This window comes from Pristiophorus japonicus, unplaced genomic scaffold (genome assembly GCF_044704955.1).
Source record: "Pristiophorus japonicus isolate sPriJap1 unplaced genomic scaffold, sPriJap1.hap1 HAP1_SCAFFOLD_99, whole genome shotgun sequence".
In the NCBI taxonomy this organism is placed as follows: Eukaryota; Metazoa; Chordata; class Chondrichthyes; family Pristiophoridae; genus Pristiophorus; species Pristiophorus japonicus.
In genome coordinates, this window is record NW_027254919.1 from 2,092,347 (window position 1) to 2,120,000 (window position 27,654).

The 27,654-nt window shown below is 41.0% G+C and overlaps 15 non-coding genes across 15 annotated transcripts; all 15 read right to left on the bottom strand.

Moving 5' to 3' along the window:
- Positions 1–288: 288 nt before the first annotated feature.
- On the bottom strand, positions 289–360 carry trnaq-cug (transfer RNA glutamine (anticodon CUG)). The gene has a single exon. It is a non-coding gene; the product is annotated as a tRNA-Gln (tRNA).
- A 2,511-nt stretch (positions 361–2,871) lies between these two features.
- On the bottom strand, positions 2,872–2,943 carry trnaq-cug (transfer RNA glutamine (anticodon CUG)). Its single transcript has one exon. It is a non-coding gene; the product is annotated as a tRNA-Gln (tRNA).
- A 1,231-nt stretch (positions 2,944–4,174) lies between these two features.
- Positions 4,175–4,246, bottom strand: trnaq-cug (transfer RNA glutamine (anticodon CUG)). The gene has a single exon. It is a non-coding gene; the product is annotated as a tRNA-Gln (tRNA).
- A 2,522-nt stretch (positions 4,247–6,768) lies between these two features.
- trnaq-uug (transfer RNA glutamine (anticodon UUG)) lies at positions 6,769–6,840 on the bottom strand. Its single transcript has one exon. It is a non-coding gene; the product is annotated as a tRNA-Gln (tRNA).
- Positions 6,841–9,351: 2,511 nt separating this feature from the next.
- trnaq-cug (transfer RNA glutamine (anticodon CUG)) lies at positions 9,352–9,423 on the bottom strand. Its single transcript has one exon. It is a non-coding gene; the product is annotated as a tRNA-Gln (tRNA).
- Positions 9,424–10,652: 1,229 nt separating this feature from the next.
- Positions 10,653–10,724, bottom strand: trnaq-cug (transfer RNA glutamine (anticodon CUG)). Its single transcript has one exon. It is a non-coding gene; the product is annotated as a tRNA-Gln (tRNA).
- Positions 10,725–13,235: 2,511 nt separating this feature from the next.
- trnaq-cug (transfer RNA glutamine (anticodon CUG)) lies at positions 13,236–13,307 on the bottom strand. Its single transcript has one exon. It is a non-coding gene; the product is annotated as a tRNA-Gln (tRNA).
- Positions 13,308–14,529: 1,222 nt separating this feature from the next.
- trnaq-uug (transfer RNA glutamine (anticodon UUG)) lies at positions 14,530–14,601 on the bottom strand. The gene has a single exon. It is a non-coding gene; the product is annotated as a tRNA-Gln (tRNA).
- Positions 14,602–15,820: 1,219 nt separating this feature from the next.
- On the bottom strand, positions 15,821–15,892 carry trnaq-uug (transfer RNA glutamine (anticodon UUG)). Its single transcript has one exon. It is a non-coding gene; the product is annotated as a tRNA-Gln (tRNA).
- Positions 15,893–18,403: 2,511 nt separating this feature from the next.
- Positions 18,404–18,475, bottom strand: trnaq-cug (transfer RNA glutamine (anticodon CUG)). Its single transcript has one exon. It is a non-coding gene; the product is annotated as a tRNA-Gln (tRNA).
- Positions 18,476–19,704: 1,229 nt separating this feature from the next.
- On the bottom strand, positions 19,705–19,776 carry trnaq-cug (transfer RNA glutamine (anticodon CUG)). Its single transcript has one exon. It is a non-coding gene; the product is annotated as a tRNA-Gln (tRNA).
- Positions 19,777–20,995: 1,219 nt separating this feature from the next.
- Positions 20,996–21,067, bottom strand: trnaq-uug (transfer RNA glutamine (anticodon UUG)). The gene has a single exon. It is a non-coding gene; the product is annotated as a tRNA-Gln (tRNA).
- A 2,511-nt stretch (positions 21,068–23,578) lies between these two features.
- Positions 23,579–23,650, bottom strand: trnaq-uug (transfer RNA glutamine (anticodon UUG)). The gene has a single exon. It is a non-coding gene; the product is annotated as a tRNA-Gln (tRNA).
- A 2,511-nt stretch (positions 23,651–26,161) lies between these two features.
- trnaq-uug (transfer RNA glutamine (anticodon UUG)) lies at positions 26,162–26,233 on the bottom strand. Its single transcript has one exon. It is a non-coding gene; the product is annotated as a tRNA-Gln (tRNA).
- A 582-nt stretch (positions 26,234–26,815) lies between these two features.
- trnaq-uug (transfer RNA glutamine (anticodon UUG)) lies at positions 26,816–26,887 on the bottom strand. Its single transcript has one exon. It is a non-coding gene; the product is annotated as a tRNA-Gln (tRNA).
- Between the last annotated feature and the right edge of the window lie 767 nt (positions 26,888–27,654).

Below are 27,654 nucleotides of genomic sequence, written 5' to 3' on the forward strand. Positions count from 1 at the left end.
AACGTTTTGTTGAGTGCAATCCATGCATTTCAAAAGGCATTGCGTTTATTCCTCTTGCGAAGTGCATATTGCACAGATAATCTCAGCACACATTGTGCAGGCAAAGGTAGCATGAAACAGCAAACTAATTTCTACTCTGCTGATTGGAACAGGTAACTGCCGGTTGAACACACGATTTGAAAACTCGACTTGCAGATCAAGCATCAATGACAAAGTCAACAAAACTGCCAAATAGCAGCCTTCTACATGCTTGTTCCAAATTTTCAGCAGTTGGGACAACAAACATTCAGGTTCCACCGAGATTTGAACTCGGATCGCTGGATTCAGAGTCCACAGTGCTCACCATTACACCATGGAACCAACTATGCCAAAACATTTGAAAGCTTTCTCAAAATCTGCCAAATCAATTCCAACATTACACTTTGGATTGTCCTTTTTGCATTCACAGCGTCAGTTTCACCGATTTACGCTCTGTTAATTATCGATGCAGAGCAATTCACACAGATGCCGTTGAGGCAATGGCTTCTCAAATAGCTGTTTCTGTTTCACACTGTTCATCACAGCTTGTACTTCAGTCTTGCCAGGTAAATGTGCGTTGGCATTGCAATGCATTCATGCAAAATGCTTGGCATGAAAAGAAAATGCAACGTTTTGTTGAGTGCAAACCATGTACTGCATGCATTTCAAAAGGCGTTGCATTTATTCATCCTGAGGAATGCATATTGCACAGATAATCTCAGCACACATTATGCAGCATGAAACAGCAAACTAATTTTTCCTCTGCTGATTGGAACAGGGAACTGCCGGTTGAACACACGATTTGAAAACTCGACTTGCAGATCAAGCATCAATGTCAAAGGCAACAAAACTGCAAACCTGCAGTTTTTTACTTGTTTGACCTGAATTTCCAGCAGCTGGGACAACAAACATTCAGGCTCCCCTGAGATTTGAACGAGTATTGCTAGAGTTTGGAGTCCAGAGTGATCACCATTTCACCATGGAATCAACTACGGTCGCCCATTTGAAACATTCCTCAAAATCTACAAAATCAACTCCAACATTACACTTTGGATTGATATTTTTGCATTCACAGCGTCAGTTTCACCTATTTACGGTCTGTTAATTATCGATGCAGAGCAATTCACACAGATGCCGTTGAGGCTATGGGTTCTCAAATAGCTGTTTCTGTTTCAAACTGTTCAGCACAGATTGTACTTCAGTCTTGCCAGGTAAAACGTGTGTTAGCATTGCAATGCATTCATGCAAAATGCTTGGCATGAAAAGAAAATGCAACGTTTTGTTGAGTGCAATCCATGCATTTCAAAAGGCATTGCGTTTATTCCTCTTGCGAAGTGCATATTGCACAGATAATCTCAGCACACATTGTGCAGGCAAAGGTAGCATGAAACAGCAAACTAATTTCTACTCTGCTGATTGGAACAGGTAACTGCCGGTTGAACACACGATTTGAAAACTCGACTTGCAGATCAAGCATCAATGACAAAGTCAATAAAACTGCTAAATAGCAGCCTTCTACATGCTTGTTCCAAATTTTCAGCAGTTGGGACAACAAACATTCAGGTTCCACCGAGATTTGAACTCGGATCGCTGGATCAAAGTCCAGAGTGCTCACCATTACACCATGGAACCAACTATGCCAAAACATTTGAAAGCTTTCTCAAAATCTGCCAAATCAATTCCAACATTACACTTTGGATTGTCCTTTTTGCATTCACAGCATCAATTTCACCTCTTTACGGTCTGTTAATTATCAATGCAGAGCAATTCACACAGATGCCGTTGAGGCAATGGATTCTCATAATATCTGTTTCTGTTTCACACTGTTCAGCACAGATTGTACTTCAGTCTTGGCAGGTAAAACGTGCGTTGGCATTGCAATGCATTCATGCAAAATGCTTGGCATGAAAAGAAAATGCAACGTTTTGTTGAGTGCAAACCATGTACTGCATGCATTTCAAAAGGCGTTGCATTTATTCATCCTGAGGAATGCATATTGCACAGATAATCTCAGCACACATTATGCAGCATGAAACAGCAAACTAATTTTTCCTCTGCTGATTGGAACAGGGAACTGCCGGTTGAACACACGATTTGAAAACTCGACTTGCAGATCAAGCATCAATGTCAAAGGCAACAAAACTGCAAACCTGCAGTTTTTTACTTGTTTGACCTGAATTTCCAGCAGCTGGGACAACAAACATTCAGGCTCCCCTGAGATTTGAACGAGGATTGCTAGAGTTTGGAGTCCAGAGTGATCACCATTTCACCATGGAATCAACTACGGTCGTCCATTTGAAACATTCCTCAAAATCTACAAAATCAACTCCAACATTACACTTTGGATTGAAATTTTTGCATTCACAGCGTCAGTTTCACCTATTTACGGTCTGTTAATTATCGATGCAGAGCAATTCACACAGATGCCGTTGAGGCTATGGGTTCTCAAATAGCTGTTTCTGTTTCAAACTGTTCAGCACAGATTGTACTTCAGTCTTGCCAGGTAAAACGTGTGTTAGCATTGCAATGCATTCATGCAAAATGCTTGGCATGAAAAGAAAATGCAACGTTTTGTTGAGTGCAATCCATGCATTTCAAAAGGCATTGCGTTTATTCATGCTGCGGAGTGCATATTGCACAGATAATCTCAGCACACATTGTGCAGGCAAAGGCAGCATTAAACAGCAAACTAATTTCTACTCTGCTGATTGGAACAGGTAACAGCCGGTTGAACACACGATTTGAAAACTCGACTTGCAGATCAAGCATCAATGACAAAGGCAACAAAACTGCCAAACAGCAGCCTTCTACATGCTTGGTCCAAATTTTCAGCAGCTGGGACAACAAACATTCAGGTTCCACCGAGATTTGAACTCGGATCACTGGATTCAGAGTCCAGAGTGCTCACCATTACACCATGGAACCAACTATGCCAAAACATTTGAAAGCTTTCTCAAAATCTGCCAAATCAATTCCAACATTACACTTTGGATTGTCCTTTTTGCATTCACAGCATCAGTTTCACCTCTTTACGGTCTGTTAATTATCAATGCAGAGCAATTCACACAGATGCCGTTGAGGCAATGGATTCTCATAATAGCTGTTTCTGTTTCAAACTGTTCAGCACAGATTGTACTTCAGTCTTGCCAGGTAAAACGTGTGTTAGCATTGCAATGCATTCATGCAAAATGCTTGGCATGAAAAGAAAATGCAACGTTTTGTTGAGTGCAATCCATGCATTTCAAAAGGCATTGCGTTTATTCATGCTGCGGAGTGCATATTGCACAGATAATCTCAGCACACATTGTGCAGGCAAAGGCAGCATGAAACAGCAAACTAATTTCTACTCTGCTGATTGGAACAGGTAACTGCCGGTTGAACACACGATTTGAAAACTCGACTTGCAGATCAAGCATCAATGTCAAAGGCAATAAATCTGCAAACCTGCAGTTTTTTACTTGTTTGACCTGAATTTCCAGCAGCTGGGACAACAAACATTCAGGCTCCCCTGATATTTGAACGAGGATTGCTAGAGTTTAGAGTCCAGAGTGATCACCATTTCACCATGGAATCAACTGCGGTCGTCCATTTGAAACATTCCTCAAAATGTACAAAATCAACTCCAACATTACACTTTGGATTGAAATTTTTGCATTCACAGCGTCAGTTTCACCGATTTACGGTCTGTTAATTATCGATGCAGAGCAATTCACACAGATGCCGTTGAGGCAATGGCTTCTCAAATAGCTGTTTCTGTTTCACACTGTTCATCACAGCTTGTACTTCAGTCTTGCCAGGTAAAACGTGCATTGGCATTGCAATGCATTCATGCATAATGCTTGGCATGAAAAGAAAATGCAACGTTTTGTTGAGTGCAAACCATGTACTGCATGCATTTCAAAAGGCGTTGCTTTTATTCCTCTTGCGAAGTGCATATTGCACAGATAATCTCAGCACACATTGTGCAGGCAAAGGTAGCATGAAACAGCAAACTAATTTCTACTCTGCTGATTGGAACAGGTAACTGCCGGTTGAACACACGATTTGAAAACTCGACTTGCAGATCAAGCATCAATGACAAAGTCAACAAAACTGCCAAACAGCAGCCTTCTACATGCTTGTTCCAAATTTTCAGCAGCTGGGACAACAAACATTCAGGTTCCACCGAGATTTGAACTCGGCTCGCTGGATTCAGAGTCCAGAGTGCTCACCATTACACCATGGAACCAACTATGCCAAAACATTTGAAAGCTTTCTCAAAATCTGCCAAATCAATTCCAACATTACACTTTGGATTGTCCTTTTTGCATTCACAGCGTCAGTTTCACCTCTTTACGCTCTGTTAATTATCGATGCAGAGCAATTCACACAGATGCCGTTGAGGCAATGGCTTCTCAAATAGCTGTTTCTGTTTCACACTGTTCATCACAGCTTGTACTTCAGTCTTGCCAGGTAAAACGTGCATTGGCATTGCAATGCATTCATGCATAATGCTTGGCATGAAAAGAAAATGCAACGTTTTGTTGAGTGCAAACCATGTACTGCATGCATTTCAAAAGGCGTTGCTTTTATTCCTCTTGCGAAGTGCATATTGCACAGATAATCTCAGCACACATTGTGCAGGCAAAGGTAGCATGAAACAGCAAACTAATTTCTACTCTGCTGATTGGAACAGGGAACTGCCGGTTGAACACACGATTTGAAAACTCGACTTGCAGATCAAGCATCAATGTCAAAGGCAACAAAACTGCAAACCTGCAGTTTTTTACTTGTTTGACCTGAATTTCCAGCAGCTGGGACAACAAACATTCAGGCTCCCCTGAGATTTGAACGAGGATTGCTAGAGTTTGGAGTCCAGAGTGATCACCATTTCACCATGGAATCAACTACGGTCGTCCATTTGAAACATTCCTCAAAATGTACAAAATCAACTCCAACATTACACTTTGGATTGATATTTTTGCATTCACAGCGTCAGTTTCACCTATTTACGGTCTGTTAATTATCGATGCAGAGCAATTCACACAGATGCCGTTGAGGCTATGGGTTCTCAAATAGCTGTTTCTGTTTCAAACTGTTCAGCACAGATTGTACTTCAGTCTTGCCAGGTAAAATGTGTGTTAGCATTGCAATGCATTCATGCAAAATGCTTGGCATGAAAAGAAAATGCAACGTTTTGTTGAGTGCAATCCATGCATTTCAAAAGGCATTGCGTTTATTCCTCTTGCGAAGTGCATATTGCACAGATAATCTCAGCACACATTGTGCAGGCAAAGGTAGCATGAAACAGCAAACTAATTTCTACTCTGCTGATTGGAACAGGTAACTGCCGGTTGAACACACGATTTGAAAACTCGACTTGCAGATCAAGCATCAATGACAAAGTCAATAAAACTGCCAAATAGCAGCCTTCTACATGCTTGTTCCAAATTTTCAGCAGTTAGGACAACAAACATTCAGGTTCCACCGAGATTTGAACTCGGATCGCTGGATCAAAGTCCAGAGTGCTCACCATTACACCATGGAACCAACTATGCCAAAACATTTGAAAGCTTTCTCAAAATCTGCCAAATCAATTCCAACATTACACTTTGGATTGTCCTTTTTGCATTCACAGCATCAATTTCACCTCTTTACGGTCTGTTAATTATCAATGCAGAGCAATTCACACAGATGCCGTTGAGGCAATGGATTCTCATAATATCTGTTTCTGTTTCACACTGTTCAGCACAGATTGTACTTCAGTCTTGGCAGGTAAAACGTGCGTTGGCATTGCAATGCATTCATGCAAAATGCTTGGCATGAAAAGAAAATGCAACGTTTTGTTGAGTGCAAACCATGTACTGCATGCATTTCAAAAGGCGTTGCATTTATTCATCCTGAGGAATGCATATTGCACAGATAATCTCAGCACACATTATGCAGCATGAAACAGCAAACTAATTTTTCCTCTGCTGATTGGAACAGGGAACTGCCGGTTGAACACACGATTTGAAAACTCGACTTGCAGATCAAGCATCAATGTCAAAGGCAACAAAACTGCAAACCTGCAGTTTTTTACTTGTTTGACCTGAATTTCCAGCAGCTGGGACAACAAACATTCAGGCTCCCCTGAGATTTGAACGAGGATTGCTAGAGTTTAGAGTCCAGAGTGATCACCATTTCACCATGGAATCAACTGCGGTCGTCCATTTGAAACATTCCTCAAAATCTACAAAATCAACTCCAACATTACACTTTGGATTGAAATTTTTGCATTCACAGCGTCAGTTTCACCGATTTACGGTCTGTTAATTATCGATGCAGAGCAATTCACACAGATGCCGTTGAGGCTATGGGTTCTCAAATAGCTGTTTCTGTTTCAAACTGTTCAGCACAGATTGTACTTCAGTCTTGCCAGGTAAAACGTGTGTTAGCATTGCAATGCATTCATGCAAAATGCTTGGCATGAAAAGAAAATGCAACGTTTTGTTGAGTGCAATCCATGCATTTCAAAAGGCATTGCGTTTATTCCTCTTGCGAAGTGCATATTGCACAGATAATCTCAGCACACATTGTGCAGGCAAAGGTAGCATGAAACAGCAAACTAATTTCCACTCTGCTGATTGGAACAGGTAACTGCTGGTTGAACACACGATTTGAAAACTCGACTTGCAGATCAAGCATCAATGACAAAGTCAACAAAACTGCCAAATAGCAGCCTTCTACATGCTTGTTCCAAATTTTCAGCAGTTGGGACAACAAACATTCAGGTTCCACCGAGATTTGAACTCGGATCGCTGGATTCAAAGTCCACAGTGCTCACCATTACACCATGGAACCAACTATGCCAAAACATTTGAAAGCTTTCTCAAAATCTGCCAAATCAATTCCAACATTACACTTTGGATTGTCCTTTTTGCATTCACAGTGTCAGTTTCACCGATTTACGCTCTGTTAATTATCGATGCAGAGCAATTCACACAGATGCCGTTGAGGCAATGGCTTCTCAAATAGCTGTTTCTGTTTCACACTGTTCATCACAGCTTGTACTTCAGTCTTGCCAGGTAAATGTGCGTTGGCATTGCAATGCATTCATGCAAAATGCTTGGCATGAAAAGAAAATGCAACGTTTTGTTGAGTGCAAACCATGTACTGCATGCATTTCAAAAGGCGTTGCATTTATTCATCCTGAGGAATGCATATTGCACAGATAATCTCAGCACACATTATGCAGCATGAAACAGCAAACTAATTTTTCCTCTGCTGATTGGAACAGGGAACTGCCGGTTGAACACACGATTTGAAAACTCGACTTGCAGATCAAGCATCAATGTCAAAGGCAACAAAACTGCAAACCTGCAGTTTTTTACTTGTTTGACCTGAATTTCCAGCAGCTGGGACAACAAACATTCAGGCTCCCCTGAGATTTGAACGAGGATTGCTAGAGTTTGGAGTCCAGAGTGATCACCATTTCACCATGGAATCAACTACGGTCGTCCATTTGAAACATTCCTCAAAATGTACAAAATCAACTCCAACATTACACTTTGGATTGATATTTTTGCATTCACAGCGTCAGTTTCACCTATTTACGGTCTGTTAATTATCGATGCAGAGCAATTCACACAGATGCCGTTGAGGCTATGGGTTCTCAAATAGCTGTTTCTGTTTCAAACTGTTCAGCACAGATTGTACTTCAGTCTTGCCAGGTAAAATGTGTGTTAGCATTGCAATGCATTCATGCAAAATGCTTGGCATGAAAAGAAAATGCAACGTTTTGTTGAGTGCAATCCATGCATTTCAAAAGGCATTGCGTTTATTCCTCTTGCGAAGTGCATATTGCACAGATAATCTCAGCACACATTGTGCAGGCAAAGGTAGCATGAAACAGCAAACTAATTTCTACTCTGCTGATTGGAACAGGTAACTGCCGGTTGAACACACGATTTGAAAACTCGACTTGCAGATCAAGCATCAATGACAAAGTCAATAAAACTGCCAAATAGCAGCCTTCTACATGCTTGTTCCAAATTTTCAGCAGTTAGGACAACAAACATTCAGGTTCCACCGAGATTTGAACTCGGATCGCTGGATCAAAGTCCAGAGTGCTCACCATTACACCATGGAACCAACTATGCCAAAACATTTGAAAGCTTTCTCAAAATCTGCCAAATCAATTCCAACATTACACTTTGGATTGTCCTTTTTGCATTCACAGCATCAATTTCACCTCTTTACGGTCTGTTAATTATCAATGCAGAGCAATTCACACAGATGCCGTTGAGGCAATGGATTCTCATAATATCTGTTTCTGTTTCACACTGTTCAGCACAGATTGTACTTCAGTCTTGGCAGGTAAAACGTGCGTTGGCATTGCAATGCATTCATGCAAAATGCTTGGCATGAAAAGAAAATGCAACGTTTTGTTGAGTGCAAACCATGTACTGCATGCATTTCAAAAGGCGTTGCATTTATTCATCCTGAGGAATGCATATTGCACAGATAATCTCAGCACACATTATGCAGCATGAAACAGCAAACTAATTTTTCCTCTGCTGATTGGAACAGGGAACTGCCGGTTGAACACACGATTTGAAAACTCGACTTGCAGATCAAGCATCAATGTCAAAGGCAACAAAACTGCAAACCTGCAGTTTTTTACTTGTTTGACCTGAATTTCCAGCAGCTGGGACAACAAACATTCAGGCTCCCCTGAGATTTGAACGAGGATTGCTAGAGTTTGGAGTCCAGAGTGATCACCATTTCACCATGGAATCAACTACGGTCGTCCATTTGAAACATTCCTCAAAATCTACAAAATCAACTCCAACATTACACTTTGGATTGAAATTTTTGCATTCACAGCGTCAGTTTCACCTATTTACGGTCTGTTAATTATCGATGCAGAGCAATTCACACAGATGCCGTTGAGGCTATGGGTTCTCAAATAGCTGTTTCTGTTTCAAACTGTTCAGCACAGATTGTACTTCAGTCTTGCCAGGTAAAACGTGTGTTAGCATTGCAATGCATTCATGCAAAATGCTTGGCATGAAAAGAAAATGCAACGTTTTGTTGAGTGCAATCCATGCATTTCAAAAGGCATTGCGTTTATTCATGCTGCGGAGTGCATATTGCACAGATAATCTCAGCACACATTGTGCAGGCAAAGGCAGCATTAAACAGCAAACTAATTTCTACTCTGCTGATTGGAACAGGTAACAGCCGGTTGAACACACGATTTGAAAACTCGACTTGCAGATCAAGCATCAATGACAAAGGCAACAAAACTGCCAAACAGCAGCCTTCTACATGCTTGGTCCAAATTTTCAGCAGCTGGGACAACAAACATTCAGGTTCCACCGAGATTTGAACTCGGATCACTGGATTCAGAGTCCAGAGTGCTCACCATTACACCATGGAACCAACTATGCCAAAACATTTGAAAGCTTTCTCAAAATCTGCCAAATCAATTCCAACATTACACTTTGGATTGTCCTTTTTGCATTCACAGCGTCAGTTTCACCTCTTTACGCTCTGTTAATTATCGATGCAGAGCAATTCACACAGATGCCGTTGAGGCAATGGCTTCTCAAATAGCTGTTTCTGTTTCACACTGTTCATCACAGCTTGTACTTCAGTCTTGCCAGGTAAATGTGCGTTGGCATTGCAATGCATTCATGCAAAATGCTTGGCATGAAAAGAAAATGCAACTTTTTGTTGAGTGCAATCCATGCTCTGCATGCATTTCAAAAGGCGTTGCTTTTATTCCTCTTGCGAAGTGCATATTGCACAGATAATCTCAGCACACATTGTGCAGGCAAAGGTAGCATGAAACAGCAAACTAATTTCTACTCTGCTGATTGGAACAGGTAACTGCCGGTTGAACACACGATTTGAAAACTCGACTTGCAGATCAAGCATCAATGTCAAATGCAATAAATCTGCAAACCTGCAGTTTTTTACTTGTTTGACCTGAATTTCCAGCAGCTGGGACAACAAACATTCAGGCTCCCCTGAGATTTGAACGAGGATTGCTAGAGTTTAGAGTCCAGAGTGATCACCATTTCACCATGGAATCAACTACGGTCGTCCATTTGAAACATTCCTCAAAATGTACAAAATCAACTCCAACATTACACTTTGGATTCAAATTTTTGCATTCACAGCGTCAGTTTCACCTATTTACGGTCTGTTAATTATCGATGCAGAGCAATTCACACAGATGCCGTTGAGGCTATGGGTTCTCAAATAGCTGTTTCTGTTTCAAACTGTTCAGCACAGATTGTACTTCAGTCTTGCCAGGTAAAACGTGTGTTAGCATTGCAATGCATTCATGCAAAATGCTTGGCATGAAAAGAAAATGCAACGTTTTGTTGAGTGCAATCCATGCATTTCAAAAGGCATTGCGTTTATTCCTCTTGCGAAGTGCATATTGCACAGATAATCTCAGCACACATTGTGCAGGCAAAGGTAGCATGAAACAGCAAACTAATTTCTACTCTGCTGATTGGAACAGGTAACTGCCGGTTGAACACACGATTTGAAAACTCGACTTGCAGATCAAGCATCAATGACAAAGTCAACAAAACTGCCAAATAGCAGCCTTCTACATGCTTGTTCCAAATTTTCAGCAGTTGGGACAACAAACATTCAGGTTCCACCGAGATTTGAACTCGGATCGCTGGATTCAGAGTCCACAGTGCTCACCATTACACCATGGAACCAACTATGCCAAAACATTTGAAAGCTTTCTCAAAATCTGCCAAATCAATTCCAACATTACACTTTGGATTGTCCTTTTTGCATTCACAGCGTCAGTTTCACCGATTTACGCTCTGTTAATTATCGATGCAGAGCAATTCACACAGATGCCGTTGAGGCAATGGCTTCTCAAATAGCTGTTTCTGTTTCACACTGTTCATCACAGCTTGTACTTCAGTCTTGCCAGGTAAATGTGCGTTGGCATTGCAATGCATTCATGCAAAATGCTTGGCATGAAAAGAAAATGCAACGTTTTGTTGAGTGCAAACCATGTACTGCATGCATTTCAAAAGGCGTTGCATTTATTCATCCTGAGGAATGCATATTGCACAGATAATCTCAGCACACATTATGCAGCATGAAACAGCAAACTAATTTTTCCTCTGCTGATTGGAACAGGGAACTGCCGGTTGAACACACGATTTGAAAACTCGACTTGCAGATCAAGCATCAATGTCAAAGGCAACAAAACTGCAAACCTGCAGTTTTTTACTTGTTTGACCTGAATTTCCAGCAGCTGGGACAACAAACATTCAGGCTCCCCTGAGATTTGAACGAGTATTGCTAGAGTTTGGAGTCCAGAGTGATCACCATTTCACCATGGAATCAACTACGGTCGCCCATTTGAAACATTCCTCAAAATCTACAAAATCAACTCCAACATTACACTTTGGATTGATATTTTTGCATTCACAGCGTCAGTTTCACCTATTTACGGTCTGTTAATTATCGATGCAGAGCAATTCACACAGATGCCGTTGAGGCTATGGGTTCTCAAATAGCTGTTTCTGTTTCAAACTGTTCAGCACAGATTGTACTTCAGTCTTGCCAGGTAAAACGTGTGTTAGCATTGCAATGCATTCATGCAAAATGCTTGGCATGAAAAGAAAATGCAACGTTTTGTTGAGTGCAATCCATGCATTTCAAAAGGCATTGCGTTTATTCCTCTTGCGAAGTGCATATTGCACAGATAATCTCAGCACACATTGTGCAGGCAAAGGTAGCATGAAACAGCAAACTAATTTCTACTCTGCTGATTGGAACAGGTAACTGCCGGTTGAACACACGATTTGAAAACTCGACTTGCAGATCAAGCATCAATGACAAAGTCAATAAAACTGCTAAATAGCAGCCTTCTACATGCTTGTTCCAAATTTTCAGCAGTTGGGACAACAAACATTCAGGTTCCACCGAGATTTGAACTCGGATCGCTGGATCAAAGTCCAGAGTGCTCACCATTACACCATGGAACCAACTATGCCAAAACATTTGAAAGCTTTCTCAAAATCTGCCAAATCAATTCCAACATTACACTTTGGATTGTCCTTTTTGCATTCACAGCATCAATTTCACCTCTTTACGGTCTGTTAATTATCAATGCAGAGCAATTCACACAGATGCCGTTGAGGCAATGGATTCTCATAATATCTGTTTCTGTTTCACACTGTTCAGCACAGATTGTACTTCAGTCTTGGCAGGTAAAACGTGCGTTGGCATTGCAATGCATTCATGCAAAATGCTTGGCATGAAAAGAAAATGCAACGTTTTGTTGAGTGCAAACCATGTACTGCATGCATTTCAAAAGGCGTTGCATTTATTCATCCTGAGGAATGCATATTGCACAGATAATCTCAGCACACATTATGCAGCATGAAACAGCAAACTAATTTTTCCTCTGCTGATTGGAACAGGGAACTGCCGGTTGAACACACGATTTGAAAACTCGACTTGCAGATCAAGCATCAATGTCAAAGGCAACAAAACTGCAAACCTGCAGTTTTTTACTTGTTTGACCTGAATTTCCAGCAGCTGGGACAACAAACATTCAGGCTCCCCTGAGATTTGAACGAGGATTGCTAGAGTTTGGAGTCCAGAGTGATCACCATTTCACCATGGAATCAACTACGGTCGTCCATTTGAAACATTCCTCAAAATCTACAAAATCAACTCCAACATTACACTTTGGATTGAAATTTTTGCATTCACAGCGTCAGTTTCACCTATTTACGGTCTGTTAATTATCGATGCAGAGCAATTCACACAGATGCCGTTGAGGCTATGGGTTCTCAAATAGCTGTTTCTGTTTCAAACTGTTCAGCACAGATTGTACTTCAGTCTTGCCAGGTAAAACGTGTGTTAGCATTGCAATGCATTCATGCAAAATGCTTGGCATGAAAAGAAAATGCAACGTTTTGTTGAGTGCAATCCATGCATTTCAAAAGGCATTGCGTTTATTCATGCTGCGGAGTGCATATTGCACAGATAATCTCAGCACACATTGTGCAGGCAAAGGCAGCATTAAACAGCAAACTAATTTCTACTCTGCTGATTGGAACAGGTAACAGCCGGTTGAACACACGATTTGAAAACTCGACTTGCAGATCAAGCATCAATGACAAAGGCAACAAAACTGCCAAACAGCAGCCTTCTACATGCTTGGTCCAAATTTTCAGCAGCTGGGACAACAAACATTCAGGTTCCACCGAGATTTGAACTCGGATCACTGGATTCAGAGTCCAGAGTGCTCACCATTACACCATGGAACCAACTATGCCAAAACATTTGAAAGCTTTCTCAAAATCTGCCAAATCAATTCCAACATTACACTTTGGATTGTCCTTTTTGCATTCACAGCATCAGTTTCACCTCTTTACGGTCTGTTAATTATCAATGCAGAGCAATTCACACAGATGCCGTTGAGGCAATGGATTCTCATAATAGCTGTTTCTGTTTCAAACTGTTCAGCACAGATTGTACTTCAGTCTTGCCAGGTAAAACGTGTGTTAGCATTGCAATGCATTCATGCAAAATGCTTGGCATGAAAAGAAAATGCAACGTTTTGTTGAGTGCAATCCATGCATTTCAAAAGGCATTGCGTTTATTCATGCTGCGGAGTGCATATTGCACAGATAATCTCAGCACACATTGTGCAGGCAAAGGCAGCATGAAACAGCAAACTAATTTCTACTCTGCTGATTGGAACAGGTAACTGCCGGTTGAACACACGATTTGAAAACTCGACTTGCAGATCAAGCATCAATGTCAAAGGCAATAAATCTGCAAACCTGCAGTTTTTTACTTGTTTGACCTGAATTTCCAGCAGCTGGGACAACAAACATTCAGGCTCCCCTGATATTTGAACGAGGATTGCTAGAGTTTAGAGTCCAGAGTGATCACCATTTCACCATGGAATCAACTGCGGTCGTCCATTTGAAACATTCCTCAAAATGTACAAAATCAACTCCAACATTACACTTTGGATTGAAATTTTTGCATTCACAGCGTCAGTTTCACCGATTTACGGTCTGTTAATTATCGATGCAGAGCAATTCACACAGATGCCGTTGAGGCTATGGGTTCTCAAATAGCTGTTTCTGTTTCAAACTGTTCAGCACAGATTGTACTTCAGTCTTGCCAGGTAAAACGTGTGTTAGCATTGCAATGCATTCATGCAAAATGCTTGGCATGAAAAGAAAATGCAACGTTTTGTTGAGTGCAATCCATGCATTTCAAAAGGCATTGCGTTTATTCCTCTTGCGAAGTGCATATTGCACAGATAATCTCAGCACACATTGTGCAGGCAAAGGTAGCATGAAACAGCAAACTAATTTCTACTCTGCTGATTGGAACAGGTAACTGCTGGTTGAACACACGATTTGAAAACTCGACTTGCAGATCAAGCATCAATGACAAAGTCAACAAAACTGCCAAATAGCAGCCTTCTACATGCTTGTTCCAAATTTTCAGCAGTTGGGACAACAAACATTCAGGTTCCACCGAGATTTGAACTCGGATCGCTGGATTCAAAGTCCACAGTGCTCACCATTACACCATGGAACCAACTATGCCAAAACATTTGAAAGCTTTCTCAAAATCTGCCAAATCAATTCCAACATTACACTTTGGATTGTCCTTTTTGCATTCACAGTGTCAGTTTCACCGATTTACGCTCTGTTAATTATCGATGCAGAGCAATTCACACAGATGCCGTTGAGGCAATGGCTTCTCAAATAGCTGTTTCTGTTTCACACTGTTCATCACAGCTTGTACTTCAGTCTTGCCAGGTAAATGTGCGTTGGCATTGCAATGCATTCATGCAAAATGCTTGGCATGAAAAGAAAATGCAACGTTTTGTTGAGTGCAAACCATGTACTGCATGCATTTCAAAAGGCGTTGCATTTATTCATCCTGAGGAATGCATATTGCACAGATAATCTCAGCACACATTATGCAGCATGAAACAGCAAACTAATTTTTCCTCTGCTGATTGGAACAGGGAACTGCCGGTTGAACACACGATTTGAAAACTCGACTTGCAGATCAAGCATCAATGTCAAAGGCAACAAAACTGCAAACCTGCAGTTTTTTACTTGTTTGACCTGAATTTCCAGCAGCTGGGACAACAAACATTCAGGCTCCCCTGAGATTTGAACGAGGATTGCTAGAGTTTGGAGTCCAGAGTGATCACCATTTCACCATGGAATCAACTACGGTCGTCCATTTGAAACATTCCTCAAAATGTACAAAATCAACTCCAACATTACACTTTGGATTGATATTTTTGCATTCACAGCGTCAGTTTCACCTATTTACGGTCTGTTAATTATCGATGCAGAGCAATTCACACAGATGCCGTTGAGGCTATGGGTTCTCAAATAGCTGTTTCTGTTTCAAACTGTTCAGCACAGATTGTACTTCAGTCTTGCCAGGTAAAATGTGTGTTAGCATTGCAATGCATTCATGCAAAATGCTTGGCATGAAAAGAAAATGCAACGTTTTGTTGAGTGCAATCCATGCATTTCAAAAGGCATTGCGTTTATTCCTCTTGCGAAGTGCATATTGCACAGATAATCTCAGCACACATTGTGCAGGCAAAGGTAGCATGAAACAGCAAACTAATTTCTACTCTGCTGATTGGAACAGGTAACTGCCGGTTGAACACACGATTTGAAAACTCGACTTGCAGATCAAGCATCAATGACAAAGTCAACAAAACTGCCAAATAGCAGCCTTCTACATGCTTGTTCCAAATTTTCAGCAGTTGGGACAACAAACATTCAGGTTCCACCGAGATTTGAACTCGGATCGCTGGATTCAAAGTCCACAGTGCTCACCATTACACCATGGAACCAACTATTCCAAAACATTTGAAAGCTTTCTCAAAATCTGCCAAATCAATTCCAACATTACACTTTGGATTGTCCTTTTTGCATTCACAGTGTCAGTTTCACCGATTTACGCTCTGTTAATTATCGATGCAGAGCAATTCACACAGATGCCGTTGAGGCAATGGCTTCTCAAATAGCTGTTTCTGTTTCACACTGTTCATCACAGCTTGTACTTCAGTCTTGCCAGGTAAATGTGCGTTGGCATTGCAATGCATTCATGCAAAATGCTTGGCATGAAAAGAAAATGCAACGTTTTGTTGAGTGCAAACCATGTACTGCATGCATTTCAAAAGGCGTTGCATTTATTCATCCTGAGGAATGCATATTGCACAGATAATCTCAGCACACATTATGCAGCATGAAACAGCAAACTAATTTTTCCTCTGCTGATTGGAACAGGGAACTGCCGGTTGAACACACGATTTGAAAACTCGACTTGCAGATCAAGCATCAATGTCAAAGGCAACAAAACTGCAAACCTGCAGTTTTTTACTTGTTTGACCTGAATTTCCAGCAGCTGGGACAACAAACATTCAGGCTCCCCTGAGATTTGAACGAGGATTGCTAGAGTTTGGAGTCCAGAGTGATCACCATTTCACCATGGAATCAACTACGGTCGTCCATTTGAAACATTCCTCAAAATGTACAAAATCAACTCCAACATTACACTTTGGATTGATATTTTTGCATTCACAGCGTCAGTTTCACCTATTTACGGTCTGTTAATTATCGATGCAGAGCAATTCACACAGATGCCGTTGAGGCTATGGGTTCTCAAATAGCTGTTTCTGTTTCAAACTGTTCAGCACAGATTGTACTTCAGTCTTGCCAGGTAAAATGTGTGTTAGCATTGCAATGCATTCATGCAAAATGCTTGGCATGAAAAGAAAATGCAACGTTTTGTTGAGTGCAATCCATGCATTTCAAAAGGCATTGCGTTTATTCCTCTTGCGAAGTGCATATTGCACAGATAATCTCAGCACACATTGTGCAGGCAAAGGTAGCATGAAACAGCAAACTAATTTCTACTCTGCTGATTGGAACAGGTAACTGCCGGTTGAACACACGATTTGAAAACTCGACTTGCAGATCAAGCATCAATGACAAAGTCAATAAAACTGCCAAATAGCAGCCTTCTACATGCTTGTTCCAAATTTTCAGCAGTTGGGACAACAAACATTCAGGTTCCACCGAGATTTGAACTCGGATCGCTGGATCAAAGTCCAGAGTGCTCACCATTACACCATGGAACCAACTATGCCAAAACATTTGAAAGCTTTCTCAAAATCTGCCAAATCAATTCCAACATTACACTTTGGATTGTCCTTTTTGCATTCACAGCATCAATTTCACCTCTTTACGGTCTGTTAATTATCAATGCAGAGCAATTCACACAGATGCCGTTGAGGCAATGGATTCTCATAATATCTGTTTCTGTTTCACACTGTTCAGCACAGATTGTACTTCAGTCTTGGCAGGTAAAACGTGCGTTGGCATTGCAATGCATTCATGCAAAATGCTTGGCATGAAAAGAAAATGCAACGTTTTGTTGAGTGCAAACCATGTACTGCATGCATTTCAAAAGGCGTTGCATTTATTCATCCTGAGGAATGCATATTGCACAGATAATCTCAGCACACATTATGCAGCATGAAACAGCAAACTAATTTTTCCTCTGCTGATTGGAACAGGGAACTGCCGGTTGAACACACGATTTGAAAACTCGACTTGCAGATCAAGCATCAATGTCAAAGGCAACAAAACTGCAAACCTGCAGTTTTTTACTTGTTTGACCTGAATTTCCAGCAGCTGGGACAACAAACATTCAGGCTCCCCTGAGATTTGAACGAGGATTGCTAGAGTTTGGAGTCCAGAGTGATCACCATTTCACCATGGAATCAACTACGGTCGTCCATTTGAAACATTCCTCAAAATCTACAAAATCAACTCCAACATTACACTTTGGATTGAAATTTTTGCATTCACAGCGTCAGTTTCACCTATTTACGGTCTGTTAATTATCGATGCAGAGCAATTCACACAGATGCCGTTGAGGCTATGGGTTCTCAAATAGCTGTTTCTGTTTCAAACTGTTCAGCACAGATTGTACTTCAGTCTTGCCAGGTAAAACGTGTGTTAGCATTGCAATGCATTCATGCAAAATGCTTGGCATGAAAAGAAAATGCAACGTTTTGTTGAGTGCAATCCATGCATTTCAAAAGGCATTGCGTTTATTCATGCTGCGGAGTGCATATTGCACAGATAATCTCAGCACACATTGTGCAGGCAAAGGCAGCATTAAACAGCAAACTAATTTCTACTCTGCTGATTGGAACAGGTAACAGCCGGTTGAACACACGATTTGAAAACTCGACTTGCAGATCAAGCATCAATGACAAAGGCAACAAAACTGCCAAACAGCAGCCTTCTACATGCTTGGTCCAAATTTTCAGCAGCTGGGACAACAAACATTCAGGTTCCACCGAGATTTGAACTCAGATCACTGGATTCAGAGTCCAGAGTGCTCACCATTACACCATGGAACCAACTATGCCAAAACATTTGAAAGCTTTCTCAAAATCTGCCAAATCAATTCCAACATTACACTTTGGATTGTCCTTTTTGCATTCACAGCGTCAGTTTCACCTCTTTATGCTCTGTTAATTATCGATGCAGAGCAATTCACACAGATGCCGTTGAGGCAATGGCTTCTCAAATAGCTGTTTCTGTTTCACACTGTTCATCACAGCTTGTACTTCAGTCTTGCCAGGTAAATGTGCGTTGGCATTGCAATGCATTCATGCAAAATGCTTGGCATGAAAAGAAAATGCAACTTTTTGTTGAGTGCAATCCATGCTCTGCATGCATTTCAAAAGGCGTTGCTTTTATTCCTCTTGCGAAGTGCATATTGCACAGATAATCTCAGCACACATTGTGCAGGCAAAGGTAGCATGAAACAGCAAACTAATTTCTACTCTGCTGATTGGAACAGGTAACTGCCGGTTGAACACACGATTTGAAAACTCGACTTGCAGATCAAGCATCAATGTCAAATGCAATAAATCTGCAAACCTGCAGTTTTTTACTTGTTTGACCTGAATTTCCAGCAGCTGGGACAACAAACATTCAGGCTCCCCTGAGATTTGAACGAGGATTGCTAGAGTTTAGAGTCCAGAGTGATCACCATTTCACCATGGAATCAACTACGGTCGTCCATTTGAAACATTCCTCAAAATGTACAAAATCAACTCCAACATTACACTTTGGATTCAAATTTTTGCATTCACAGCGTCAGTTTCACCTATTTACGGTCTGTTAATTATCGATGCAGAGCAATTCACACAGATGCCGTTGAGGCTATGGGTTCTCAAATAGCTGTTTCTGTTTCAAACTGTTCAGCACAGATTGTACTTCAGTCTTGCCAGGTAAAACGTGTGTTAGCATTGCAATGCATTCATGCAAAATGCTTGGCATGAAAAGAAAATGCAACGTTTTGTTGAGTGCAATCCATGCATTTCAAAAGGCATTGCGTTTATTCCTCTTGCGAAGTGCATATTGCACAGATAATCTCAGCACACATTGTGCAGGCAAAGGTAGCATGAAACAGCAAACTAATTTCTACTCTGCTGATTGGAACAGGTAACTGCCGGTTGAACACACGATTTGAAAACTCGACTTGCAGATCAAGCATCAATGACAAAGTCAACAAAACTGCCAAATAGCAGCCTTCTACATGCTTGTTCCAAATTTTCAGCAGTTGGGACAACAAACATTCAGGTTCCACCGAGATTTGAACTCGGATCGCTGGATTCAGAGTCCACAGTGCTCACCATTACACCATGGAACCAACTATGCCAAAACATTTGAAAGCTTTCTCAAAATCTGCCAAATCAATTCCAACATTACACTTTGGATTGTCCTTTTTGCATTCACAGCGTCAGTTTCACCGATTTACGCTCTGTTAATTATCGATGCAGAGCAATTCACACAGATGCCGTTGAGGCAATGGCTTCTCAAATAGCTGTTTCTGTTTCACACTGTTCATCACAGCTTGTACTTCAGTCTTGCCAGGTAAATGTGCGTTGGCATTGCAATGCATTCATGCAAAATGCTTGGCATGAAAAGAAAATGCAACGTTTTGTTGAGTGCAAACCATGTACTGCATGCATTTCAAAAGGCGTTGCATTTATTCATCCTGAGGAATGCATATTGCACAGATAATCTCAGCACACATTATGCAGCATGAAACAGCAAACTAATTTTTCCTCTGCTGATTGGAACAGGGAACTGCCGGTTGAACACACGATTTGAAAACTCGACTTGCAGATCAAGCATCAATGTCAAAGGCAACAAAACTGCAAACCTGCAGTTTTTTACTTGTTTGACCTGAATTTCCAGCAGCTGGGACAACAAACATTCAGGCTCCCCTGAGATTTGAACGAGTATTGCTAGAGTTTGGAGTCCAGAGTGATCACCATTTCACCATGGAATCAACTACGGTCGTCCATTTGAAACATTCCTCAAAATGTACAAAATCAACTCCAACATTACACTTTGGATTGATATTTTTGCATTCACAGCGTCAGTTTCACCTATTTACGGTCTGTTAATTATCGATGCAGAGCAATTCACACAGATGCCGTTGAGGCTATGGGTTCTCAAATAGCTGTTTCTGTTTCAAACTGTTCAGCACAGATTGTACTTCAGTCTTGCCAGGTAAAACGTGTGTTAGCATTGCAATGCATTCATGCAAAATGCTTGGCATGAAAAGAAAATGCAACGTTTTGTTGAGTGCAATCCATGCATTTCAAAAGGCATTGCGTTTATTCCTCTTGCGAAGTGCATATTGCACAGATAATCTCAGCACACATTGTGCAGGCAAAGGTAGCATGAAACAGCAAACTAATTTCTACTCTGCTGATTGGAACAGGTAACTGCCGGTTGAACACACGATTTGAAAACTCGACTTGCAGATCAAGCATCAATGACAAAGTCAACAAAACTGCCAAATAGCAGCCTTCTACATGCTTGTTCCAAATTTTCAGCAGTTGGGACAACAAACATTCAGGTTCCACCGAGATTTGAACTCGGATCGCTGGATTCAAAGTCCAGAGTGCTCACCATTACACCATGGAACCAACTATGCCAAAACTTTTGAAAGCTTTCTCAAAATCTGCCAAATCAATTCCAACATTACACTTTGGATTGTCCTTTTTGCATTCACAGCGTCAGTTTCACCTCTTTACGCTCTGTTAATTATCGATGCAGAGCAATTCACACAGATGCCGTTGAGGCAATGGATTCTCATAATATCTGTTTCTGTTTCACACTGTTCAGCACAGATTGTACTTCAGTCTTGGCAGGTAAAACGTGCGTTGGCATTGCAATGCATTCATGCAAAATGCTTGGCATGAAAAGAAAATGCAACGTTTTGTTGAGTGCAAACCATGTACTGCATGCATTTCAAAAGGCGTTGCATTTATTCATCCTGAGGAATGCATATTGCACAGATAATCTCAGCACACATTATGCAGCATGAAACAGCAAACTAATTTTTCCTCTGCTGATTGGAACAGGGAACTGCCGGTTGAACACACGATTTGAAAACTCGACTTGCAGATCAAGCATCAATGTCAAAGGCAACAAAACTGCAAACCTGCAGTTTTTTACTTGTTTGACCTGAATTTCCAGCAGCTGGGACAACAAACATTCAGGCTCCCCTGAGATTTGAACGAGGATTGCTAGAGTTTAGAGTCCAGAGTGATCACCATTTCACCATGGAATGAACTACGGTCGTCCATTTGAAACATTCCTCAAAATCTACAAAATCAACTCCAACATTACACTTTGGATTGAAATTTTTGCATTCACAGCGTCAGTTTCACCTATTTACGGTCTGTTAATTATCGATGCAGAGCAATTCACACAGATGCCGTTGAGGCTATGGGTTCTCAAATAGCTGTTTCTGTTTCAAACTGTTCAGCACAGATTGTACTTCAGTCTTGCCAGGTAAATGTGCGTTGGCATTGCAATGCATTCATGCAAAATGCTTGGCATGAAAAGAAAATGCAACGTTTTGTTGAGTGCAATCCATGCATTTCAAAAGGCGTTGCTTTTATTCCTCTTGCGAAGTGCATATTGCACAGATAATCTCAGCACACATTGTGCAGGCAAAGGTAGCATGAAACAGCAAACTAATTTCTACTCTGCTGATTGGAACAGGTAACTGCCGGTTGAACACACGATTTGAAAACTCGACTTGCAGATCAAGCATCAATGACAAAGTCAACAAAACTGCCAAATAGCAGCCTTCTACATGCTTGTTCCAAATTTTCAGCAGTTGGGACAACAAACATTCAGGTTCCACCAAGATTTGAACTCGGATCGCTGGATTCAGAGTCCTCAGTGCTCACCATTACACCATGGAACCAACTATGCCAAAACATTTGAAAGCTTTCTCAAAATCTGCCAAATCAATTCCAACATTACACTTTGGATTGTCCTTTTTGCATTCACAGCGTCAGTTTCACCGATTTACGCTCTGTTAATTATCGATGCAGAGCAATTCACACAGATGCCGTTGAGGCAATGGCTTCTCAAATAGCTGTTTCTGTTTCACACTGTTCATCACAGCTTGTACTTCAGTCTTGCCAGGTAAATGTGCGTTGGCATTGCAATGCATTCATGCAAAATGCTTGGCATGAAAAGAAAATGCAACGTTTTGTTGAGTGCAAACCATGTACTGCATGCATTTCAAAAGGCGTTGCATTTATTCATCCTGAGGAATGCATATTGCACAGATAATCTCAGCACACATTATGCAGCATGAAACAGCAAACTAATTTTTCCTCTGCTGATTGGAACAGGGAACTGCCGGTTGAACACACGATTTGAAAACTCGACTTGCAGATCAAGCATCAATGTCAAAGGCAACAAAACTGCAAACCTGCAGTTTTTTACTTGTTTGACCTGAATTTCCAGCAGCTGGGACAACAAACATTCAGGCTCCCCTGAGATTTGAACGAGTATTGCTAGAGTTTGGAGTCCAGAGTGATCACCATTTCACCATGGAATCAACTACGGTCGTCCATTTGAAACATTCCTCAAAATGTACAAAATCAACTCCAACATTACACTTTGGATTGATATTTTTGCATTCACAGCGTCAGTTTCACCTATTTACGGTCTGTTAATTATCGATGCAGAGCAATTCACACAGATGCCGTTGAGGCTATGGGTTCTCAAATAGCTGTTTCTGTTTCAAACTGTTCAGCACAGATTGTACTTCAGTCTTGCCAGGTAAAACGTGTGTTAGCATTGCAATGCATTCATGCAAAATGCTTGGCATGAAAAGAAAATGCAACGTTTTGTTGAGTGCAATCCATGCATTTCAAAAGGCATTGCGTTTATTCCTCTTGCGAAGTGCATATTGCACAGATAATCTCAGCACACATTGTGCAGGCAAAGGTAGCATGAAACAGCAAACTAATTTCTACTCTGCTGATTGGAACAGGTAACTGCCGGTTGAACACACGATTTGAAAACTCGACTTGCAGATCAAGCATCAATGACAAAGTCAACAAAACTGCCAAATAGCAGCCTTCTACATGCTTGTTCCAAATTTTCAGCAGTTGGGACAACAAACATTCAGGTTCCACCGAGATTTGAACTCGGATCGCTGGATTCAAAGTCCAGAGTGCTCACCATTACACCATGGAACCAACTATGCCAAAACTTTTGAAAGCTTTCTCAAAATCTGCCAAATCAATTCCAACATTACACTTTGGATTGTCCTTTTTGCATTCACAGCGTCAGTTTCACCTCTTTACGCTCTGTTAATTATCGATGCAGAGCAATTCACACAGATGCCGTTGAGGCAATGGATTCTCATAATATCTGTTTCTGTTTCACACTGTTCAGCACAGATTGTACTTCAGTCTTGGCAGGTAAAACGTGCGTTGGCATTGCAATGCATTCATGCAAAATGCTTGGCATGAAAAGAAAATGCAACGTTTTGTTGAGTGCAAACCATGTACTGCATGCATTTCAAAAGGCGTTGCATTTATTCATCCTGAGGAATGCATATTGCACAGATAATCTCAGCACACATTATGCAGCATGAAACAGCAAACTAATTTTTCCTCTGCTGATTGGAACAGGGAACTGCCGGTTGAACACACGATTTGAAAACTCGACTTGCAGATCAAGCATCAATGTCAAAGGCAACAAAACTGCAAACCTGCAGTTTTTTACTTGTTTGACCTGAATTTCCAGCAGCTGGGACAACAAACATTCAGGCTCCCCTGAGATTTGAACGAGGATTGCTAGAGTTTAGAGTCCAGAGTGATCACCATTTCACCATGGAATGAACTACGGTCGTCCATTTGAAACATTCCTCAAAATCTACAAAATCAACTCCAACATTACACTTTGGATTGAAATTTTTGCATTCACAGCGTCAGTTTCACCTATTTACGGTCTGTTAATTATCGATGCAGAGCAATTCACACAGATGCCGTTGAGGCTATGGGTTCTCAAATAGCTGTTTCTGTTTCAAACTGTTCAGCACAGATTGTACTTCAGTCTTGCCAGGTAAATGTGCGTTGGCATTGCAATGCATTCATGCAAAATGCTTGGCATGAAAAGAAAATGCAACGTTTTGTTGAGTGCAATCCATGCATTTCAAAAGGCGTTGCTTTTATTCCTCTTGCGAAGTGCATATTGCACAGATAATCTCAGCACACATTGTGCAGGCAAAGGTAGCATGAAACAGCAAACTAATTTCTACTCTGCTGATTGGAACAGGTAACTGCCGGTTGAACACACGATTTGAAAACTCGACTTGCAGATCAAGCATCAATGACAAAGTCAACAAAACTGCCAAATAGCAGCCTTCTACATGCTTGTTCCAAATTTTCAGCAGTTGGGACAACAAACATTCAGGTTCCACCAAGATTTGAACTCGGATCGCTGGATTCAGAGTCCTCAGTGCTCACCATTACACCATGGAACCAACTATGCCAAAACATTTGAAAGCTTTCTCAAAATCTGCCAAATCAATTCCAACATTACACTTTGGATTGTCCTTTTTGCATTCACAGCGTCAGTTTCACCGATTTACGCTCTGTTAATTATCGATGCAGAGCAATTCACACAGATGCCGTTGAGGCAATGGCTTCTCAAATAGCTGTTTCTGTTTCACACTGTTCATCACAGCTTGTACTTCAGTCTTGCCAGGTAAATGTGCGTTGGCATTGCAATGCATTCATGCAAAATGCTTGGCATGAAAAGAAAATGCAACGTTTTGTTGAGTGCAAACCATGTACTGCATGCATTTCAAAAGGCGTTGCATTTATTCATCCTGAGGAATGCATATTGCACAGATAATCTCAGCACACATTATGCAGCATGAAACAGCAAACTAATTTTTCCTCTGCTGATTGGAACAGGGAACTGCCGGTTGAACACACGATTTGAAAACTCGACTTGCAGATCAAGCATCAATGTCAAAGGCAACAAAACTGCAAACCTGCAGTTTTTTACTTGTTTGACCTGAATTTCCAGCAGCTGGGACAACAAACATTCAGGCTCCCCTGAGATTTGAACGAGTATTGCTAGAGTTTGGAGTCCAGAGTGATCACCATTTCACCATGGAATCAACTACGGTCGTCCATTTGAAACATTCCTCAAAATGTACAAAATCAACTCCAACATTACACTTTGGATTGATATTTTTGCATTCACAGCGTCAGTTTCACCTATTTACGGTCTGTTAATTATCGATGCAGAGCAATTCACACAGATGCCGTTGAGGCTATGGGTTCTCAAATAGCTGTTTCTGTTTCAAACTGTTCAGCACAGATTGTACTTCAGTCTTGCCAGGTAAAACGTGTGTTAGCATTGCAATGCATTCATGCAAAATGCTTGGCATGAAAAGAAAATGCAACGTTTTGTTGAGTGCAATCCATGCATTTCAAAAGGCATTGCGTTTATTCCTCTTGCGAAGTGCATATTGCACAGATAATCTCAGCACACATTGTGCAGGCAAAGGTAGCATGAAACAGCAAACTAATTTCTACTCTGCTGATTGGAACAGGTAACTGCCGGTTGAACACACGATTTGAAAACTCGACTTGCAGATCAAGCATCAATGACAAAGTCAACAAAACTGCCAAATAGCAGCCTTCTACATGCTTGTTCCAAATTTTCAGCAGTTGGGACAACAAACATTCAGGTTCCACCGAGATTTGAACTCGGATCGCTGGATTCAAAGTCCAGAGTGCTCACCATTACACCATGGAACCAACAATGCCAAAACTTTTGAAAGCTTTCTCAAAATCTGCCAAATCAATTCCAACATTACACTTTGGATTGTCCTTTTTGCATTCACAGCGTCAGTTTCACCTCTTTACGCTCTGTTAATTATCGATGCAGAGCAATTCACACAGATGCCGTTGAGGCAATGGCTTCTCAAATAGCTGTTTCTGTTTCACACTGTTCATCACAGCTTGTACTTCAGTCTTGCCAGGTAAATGTGCGTTGGCATTGCTATGCATTCATGCAGAATGCTTGGCATGAAAAGAAAATGCAACTTTTTGTTGAGTGCAATCCATGCTCTGCGTGCATTTCAAAAGGCGTTGCTTTTATTCCTCTTGCGAAGTGCATATTGCACAGATAATCTCAGCACACATTGTGCAGGCAAAGGTAGCATGAAACAGCAAACTAATTTCTACTCTGCTGATTGGAACAGGTAACTGCCGGTTGAACACACGATTTGTAAACTCGACTTGCAGATCAAGCATCAATGACAAAGTCAACAAAACTGCCAAATAGCAGCCTTCTACATGCTTGTTCCAAATTTTCAGCAGTTGGGACAACAAACATTCAGGTTCCACCGAGATTTGAACTCGGATCGCTGGATTCAAAGTCCAGAGTGCTCACCATTACACCATGGAACCAACTATGCCAAAACATTTGAAAGCTTTCTCAAAATCTGCCAAATCAATTCCAACATTACACTTTGGATTGTCCTTTTTGCATTCACAGCATCAATTTCACCTCTTTACGGTCTGTTAATTATCAATGCAGAGCAATTCACACAGATGCCGTTGAGGCAATGGATTCTCATAATATCTGTTTCTGTTTCACACTGTTCAGCACAGATTGTACTTCAGTCTTGGCAGGTAAAACGTGCGTTGGCATTGCAATGCATTCATGCAAAATGCTTGGCATGAAAAGAAAATGCAACGTTTTGTTGAGTGCAAACCATGTACTGCATGCATTTCAAAAGGCGTTGCATTTATTCATCCTGAGGAATGCATATTGCACAGATAATCTCAGCACACATTATGCAGCATGAAACAGCAAACTAATTTTTCCTCTGCTGATTGGAACAGGGAACTGCCGGTTGAACACACGATTTGAAAACTCGACTTGCAGATCAAGCATCAATGTCAAAGGCAACAAAACTGCAAACCTGCAGTTTTTTACTTGTTTGACCTGAATTTCCAGCAGCTGGGACAACAAACATTCAGGCTCCCCTGAGATTTGAACGAGTATTGCTAGAGTTTGGAGTCCAGAGTGATCACCATTTCACCATGGAATCAACTACGGTCGTCCATTTGAAACATTCCTCAAAATGTACAAAATCAACTCCAACATTACACTTTGGATTGATATTTTTGCATTCACAGCGTCAGTTTCACCTATTTACGGTCTGTTAATT